General features: G+C 44.6%; 1 pseudogene; it reads right to left on the reverse strand.

Moving 5' to 3' along the window:
• Positions 1–4472: 4472 nt before the first annotated feature.
• On the reverse strand, positions 4473–4592 carry LOC146005985 (5S ribosomal RNA; annotated as a pseudogene).
• Between the last annotated feature and the right edge of the window lie 2793 nt (positions 4593–7385).

Here is a 7385-nt window from a genome sequence, read left to right on the forward strand (position 1 = left end):
AAACCCCTAGCAAAATCCAATATGTTGGTGGTTCCTAAACTCTTTGAATCACGGCGCACTAGAGTATCAACATTTTTCACGGAACCTCTAGTTAAGAGTTTCTTATTGTGAAAGTCAGAAAGACATTGAACAAAGTAAATTGTGTTTAGATGTCATCCTTTGGATCAGTTTTGTGGTGAGGGACAGGATTTTCTTCTGTTTCTCAACATATTTATGATTGGAAGCCACAAGCACTAGATTTGCCTATTGCATTTAGGGAAGCCAATCCCGGGGCATTTTTTTAATCCCGGGATAAAGGATTGAAAAATGCTCAATCCTGAAATTCCCAGGCTTGGCTTCCCTAATAAGAAAAAACTCAGCATATCTACCTACATTTGTGGGTGGGCGGCCGGGAGCCGGGTTGCTGGATGGGCAGGCACACTGAAAGAGCCGGGGAGCTGTTTCCTTCTGAAAAGGCCGGAGGCCGGGAGCAAGGTTGCAGGGTGGGCACTCTGAAAGAGCAGGGGAGCAGTTTGCTTCTGAAAAGGCCGGAGGCCGGGTTGCGGGGTGGGTGAGCGCGCAGAAAAGGCCGGAGGCTGGGTTGCTGGGTGACAGGGAGCCAGGTTACTGGGTGGGCAGGCGGCCTCATACTGCTGGGAACCGATGCAACAGTCACAGAAAGGTGGACGGCTCAGGTGGCCTGCGCAGCATGACCACTAACCTCGTAACAATGCGTAGTGCTGCACTGCTGGGTATGGGAAAAGCCTGGCAGCGTGTGAGCAAATGCTCAGACGCTGTCCGGCATGCACAGTCTAATACTGAAATCTTTGGGGGCCAAAACCCGGGATCCAGCCAATCCCGGGATTAGCCTACCTAATTGCATTGACCATGAATATTTTTAATTAGTCCTGAACCACTAACCCCTGTCACCCTTGCAAGTACCCCAGGCACTCCAGGGTGCCACAGCAATATGTCAATGTCACTGCCTAACAGGTGTTAATATATTACTCATTCCCTTAGTTCTGATGTTTTAGTGATAATACCCAGCAGGACATTATATTTGATGGTGTTAATATCTAAAGGGCTAAATGCCCTTTAGTAGCAGTAATGACATGCTAGATACCCACTGAGAACAGTAAAACCCAGCAAAACTGTCCACTAGTAGGAGAATGCCCAGTAGCCTGCTAATTAGTGTTAGTAATGCCCATTAAAATGTCAATTAGAAGCAGTTAATCCCAGTAATGTGCTCATTGCTAGTACTTCCCAGCAATATGCAAAGCAGTACGCAATGCAAAACTTAATGACTTGTTGAAATATTTATACATATTTTTATAAAACATTCAACATGTTCTGCAGTCTCTCGAAATGCTTTATTAGGAGTAAAATATTAAACTATCAAACCATGGTGAAAGATATATAAGCAAGGGTTCAGTACGATTTCCCGATATTCAAATTACCAATGGTGAAATTATCGACAAGCACTGGCAGACAGTCAAAATACCGACATGTTCAAAATGCTGACATGGTCAAAATGCTAACACGGTCAAAATGTCAACTCTATGCCCATTTGGACCGTGAAGTAAGAACAAGTCAGTTTAAAAGAAATAAATAATGAAAACCTCAGGTAGACTTCTTGACATCTCGACATTTTAAACGAGTCAGTATTTTGTCTGCCAATGGTTGTTGGTATTTTGAACGACGATATTTTGACTATGGGTAAATTGTCTGCATCCCATACCAGAGGCGTACCTAGATATTCGTAGGCCCCATAGCAAAAGTTTGTAAGGGCCCCTATTTAGCAACTGATGGTGATACATGTATGTAAAACATATTAGTTAGACAGCTAAGATGGGCCCCCTTCAGCTCTGGGCCCCATAGCAGATGCACCCCTTGCACCTATTGTAGTTACGCCCTTGTCCCATACGCAACATTTATTCAGATACTGTAGTCACAAGCAAGGGCCAAACTATCATAGGTGGAAGGGGTGTAGCTGCTATGGGGCCCAGAACTGCAGGGGGCCCATCTTTGCTGTTTAAGTAATATGTTTTACATACATTTATCACCATCAGTTGCTAAATAAGGGGCCCTTACAAACTTTTGCTATGGGGCCTATGAATATCTAGTTACGCCCCTGGTCACAAGAGAAATGCCTTCTAAGGAAAGCTATAAAGCATAGCTTTACCAAAAGCAAATCTGCACAGGTAGTTCTTTAAAGGTTTCAGGACATGGAAATTATTTCGGAGTTTACTGACTTAGAGGTCACTTTACTAAGCCTTGGAGAGAGGAAATATTGATGGGGATAAAGTACCAGCCAATCCGCTAACGACTGCCATGTTACAGGCTGTGTTTAACAAAAATAACAGGAGCTGGTTGGTAGGTACTTTATCCCTTGCCAAGGCTTAGTCAACAGACCCCACAGGAATTCAGTCAATTAATGTAAGCACTATGGTACCCGTACAATATGGACTAAATATGAAACAAGACCTCCGCTGCTGCTTACTAGACGTAAGCAGCAGCAGAGGTCTGTCAGTAGTGACAATGAGTTCATCATGAAAGGGCAGTCTTCTATTCACTAACCACTAATTAGTAGTGTGCTATATACTTGTAACCGGATTGGAGCTCTGCTATATACAGCAATAATTAGATTAAAACTCTGGTGCAAAGGATTGGGCGTGGCTTGGTCGTGTGCAGGAGCAGACGTGTTTGGCGTGGGCTCTGATATTATCCTGCAATATATCCTGTATTAGGGGTGGTGGATATCCCACTCCCTTACACTTACCCTCCGGGGCCTGCCCTGCCTCCCCTATGCCCTCCGTGGCTCTCCTGCGCGACCTGAGAGACTTGAACTAGCTAATTGGGCCCTTTCTTCCTTGGCTGCCGGGCGCCATCTTGACTTCCTCTCCTACGGCTGTTCCGGGAGGCCCTGACCGCCGACGGCGCCTGTGGATGGGCTTGCTGCTGAGGCAGTCCTTCCACCGCTGAGAGCCTTCTGCAGCGACCGCGCTTCTCACCGCGCTGGAGATCCGTTTCTGCGGCCAACACTCAACATACCTGCGTGGAGGCCGGGTGCTGGCGCCATCTTGGTGCGGCTCCTGACTTCCGTGGACGCCCAGCTCCGGAGACCCTGGTGACTGAGCTCCTGCTCTGCCTTTCCTGAGCATCCACTTTGTATGAAGGAGGCGAGGATCGCATCCTGCTGCTGTTTTGTGACCCGGTAGTGGCAAGTAAACTGTGACACTTCTGCCTTCGCTGCTCCTCCAACACAGAGACCCCAGCCTGACACCTGGAAAGCGACCCCATCCTGTATGCAGGCTTTAGCTACCTGTTAAGTGACGGTACTTTAATTTCATATACTCTTTTATACGTGTGCTGCACCTAAGGTGTACGCTTACAGTTGGTGGTGTGCTAGCCACCACCATCATATTCTGTGGTTTATCTATTGCCACTAATTTGCTCATCTGGGTATTTTACACGCGATTATGGAATCTTTTGTACAATCTATCCTGAACGCAATACATGCCTCCTCTGCCAGACTCCTCCTTCAGCTGGATAAGACTCGGGAAGGTATCTCATCCTCTCCAGCTAATCCTGAATGTTGCGATACACCTGCTGAGGATGTTAATGCTACACCCCCTGCCATGAAGCCCCTGTCTATTTCTACACCTGATCCTGAAATGAACGAGTATACCGATGTGGGAGTGCCCAAATTGAAGAATGCGTACTACAATACTCCTTTGAACATTGACTGTGTTACCGCTTCCCCTCAGGCTCCTTTTTTGCTAATGGTACCTGCGATACGACACTGGAATTTGACAACGTGTATTTGCGTATTCTTATATGCCTATGTCAGTTGTTTTCCTGATCTCCTTGGTGACAGCCCTTTTAGGCCAACCATGCTTCTCCAGGGATCTGAAAACTGGCCAGATTAGAGCTTTGAAAGTAGACGCAGACTTGGCCTGATTAATGATTATAGCGCATCTGTCCAATTTCTCCTATCAATATAGTTTCTTGCTCAGCACAACAGTGTGTGGATTTTTGTTTGCTCAAGGGAGGGCAAACGTAAGACAGAAAAAGAGCTTTGTGGGCGCACTCTTGTATTTTGTAAATATGGAATTAATTTAAGACTTAACTTTTATTTCGATCTTTTTAATATATATTAACCAAGGTTAGCAATAGTAAAAAAGAGAGAGTATAAGGAGTTAGAAAAGGGTACCAATAGTATGTCAATTATGAAAGATATAATATATAAAAATGTTGTGTGATGGCACCTTTCACTTATCACACTTTACTCTCCATTCAGCGCACTACGTCCTTATCATCATTGACATATGGACAATGTGATTATGGGCGAAAATGAATGGTTTATATCGCCTACAGGTTCGGATCACCTGTAGGGATATAGATTACCCCAGCAACAGTATATTGGTATTATCACAGCTTGTATTGCTCATGCAGTAGGCGTGTCCAGTGCAATTATCTTAGGGATACCTCTATTTATACCACACCAGATGTTCTTCAGGGGTCCCCCACAAGAATACTTTTCTGGCCCGTCACTGCTTTGCTTCCAAGTTCGGAACGTGTTTGGGCATTTCCAGTGAGGTATGGTGGTATTTTCTGAGGTTTTTATTTCCCAGAATAGAAATTGCCTGGTTGACTGCGGATTAGAGCATTGATAGCTGACTGGATACCGAAATTGTGTGGTCACCAATGTATTAGCAGCTAAATATGTATCTCTTCAATAAGTGCTGCAAGAATGACATTACAAGGGGAGAAAAGGAAATAGAAACATACGGAGGGGAGGGAATGGGGGGAGAAAGATGGGAAGGGAGGGATGGGGAGGGGAAGTAGTAGCAATTGGTGATACAAGAGGCAAAATTGCCTATTTGGTATAGATGTTAATTGAGTTTAATTGTAGCTGCTGTTCAAAGTCGGCGGAGTTCAGGGGGTTAAATACCTAAGTACCAGGTGTAGCCTGCCTACTTATTTCTGGTAGTCAATTCCAGTATCCACAGTTGTTAATTATAATATTGCTGTCCCACAAAGTATTTCAGCTCTGAAAAAGGGTTAAATACCTCAGTGCCAGATATAGCCTGTCTGCTTATATATTGATGGTTAATTGTATTTCACTGAATTGTGTTAACCTGTATCCACAGTCAAATGTTGCTACGATGCTGCCCCACTAGTAGCTCAGCTCCGATGCTGGCCACTGCAGGAACTAGCTAACAGTATTAAACTATACACTGGTTACTTTGTATACAAGTATAGTTGTAGCAGTTCCTTTAAGTAAACTGAAGTGTCACTCCTCTGCCAGACGCAGATGGAGGACACTGGTACCTGGGACGCCGCCGGGCGTCAGAGCTTGGTATCCGGGCAGGTCTGAGGTACGGCAAGTGGGGGGTCGCAGAGTGGAAGGTCTCCGTGTGGGTAACGCCGCTGCTCCTGTCGCTGGGGTGTCAATTAGACACGTGTTTCGCCGGGATCGGCTTCGTCAGTATGCGCCATCAGTGTGTATTTGACCTGGCGAATCCATATTGCGGTTATCTTTATTGTAACACTGTGATAATGTCCCCATATACTCTAGACAGGATGATCCTGGTCATTTTAGGGCCATTGACATAGCCCCTGTCAGTTCTCCGATCTGTAATCCGCATTAGTTAGTTAGTTAGTTAGGTGGGTGGGAGGGTGGATGGGTGGATGGGTGGTTGGGGTAAATTAGAGTTTCTGGCAGGATTAGCTTAACCTTGTGTTAGCTAAAGGCCACTGATTTACACCCCCTACAGTATATTGTAGTTAGTGGGGTAACTTTTAGTGTTAGGTAGTGTAGTTAGTTGGTGGGATCAGGGTATACCTAGAGTTGGGGTTAGGTCATACAGGGTGGGGGTTATGGGGAGGTTTATTTTGGGTTTAGTGGGTTGATTTTATGCTTAGGATGTAGTATGTGGCAAGACGAGCTTTTCATTTGTTTGTAAATGTACATCTCCTCTATCGGTGTGTATATGTAGTGGAGTGGCTGCACCTATACTTTAAATGCTCTACTGTATCATTTGAACAATACCCCTGCCAATAGCCTACTCGAATGGCGCCTTTGAGTTTATATATTGCATTACCCATCCTGCATGCGGGCTTTTGTTTTACGTTACAGGTGTAGGAGGTACCTACTATACTTTACTGTTATATATTTATTGTGTGCCATCTTCACCCAGTATATCATCTATGTACTATTATACATGCTCTGTCTTGCTGCCTTAGTTTGTGCTTTTTGTTTTGTACTATCTAAAACTTCAATAAAAATCACTCAATTTAAAACTCTGGTGCAAAGGATCATCCCCAGAATGGTTCCAGCGAATCCTCTCTGAATTTGTATGCTTATCAATTACTGTATTCTCTATACACGTGGGCGCTGCTTATATACTCTATATTTTAAATGACAATGAAAATGGTTGATAACATTACATAGTTTTCCCGTCGTCTAGTTTGTACACAGTTGTATTTGCCAATAAGTTTTATCCAAGATTCTTCACTAAAGTTTATTGACCCACTATTTATCAAAACTCTTTCTGCACGAACCAGGCATTTATGTTTCAAAATATATGAGGAAGAAATTTATGATTGGACGCAGGATACTTTGGATTGCACTGTGTAACGGTTAGCATTACTGCCTCACAGCGCTGAGGTCATGGGTTCGATTCCCACCATGGCCCAAACTGTGCAGAGTTTGTATATTCTCCCCGTGCTTGCATGAGTTTCCTCCGGGCACTCCGGTTTCCCACTACAATCCAAAAATATACTAGTACAGTAGGTTAATTGTCTCCCATAAAAATTAACCCTACAATGAATGTATGTGTGTGTGTGTGTGTGTGTGTGTGTGTGTGTACATATGATAGAGAATATAGATTGTAAGCTCCACTGGGACAGGGACTGATGTGAATGTTCAAATATTCTCTGTAAAGCGCTGCGGAATAAGTGTGCACTATATTAGAAACTGTTAATAAAAAATAAAAAAATAACTGCAATAAGAATCTTAGATATCACACTCTAATGTGCATCTTATTTGTATAGTATATAAGTAGTCGCTTTCCTACCCACCAAATATTTCCTCTGCAGCCAGTGGCGTAACTATGGTGTGGCAGCCCCAGCTGTGGCTTGGGGGAGCCAGCGGTCTTGGGGCGCACTGAAAAATACCTGCTGTTTTGTATGAATACACAGTTTGCTGTCACTCAGTAGTAGTGGGTGGCGGTGGCTGTGTACTGTAGTTGTGTACCATAGGTGACAGCCCACCCCCCTCTCCAGGCTCCTCGCCTTCTCTGTGCCTGGGGGTGGCCGGTGTTATTACCCACACACTTCCGCTAGTATCCCCTAGTGACAGAAGGCTACAGTATGTAAGCGCCGCGGACGGGATGTCCTCC

This window comes from Crinia signifera, chromosome 5 (assembly GCF_055691185.1).
Source record: "Crinia signifera chromosome 5, ASM5569118v1, whole genome shotgun sequence".
Classification (NCBI taxonomy): domain Eukaryota; kingdom Metazoa; phylum Chordata; class Amphibia; order Anura; family Myobatrachidae; genus Crinia; species Crinia signifera.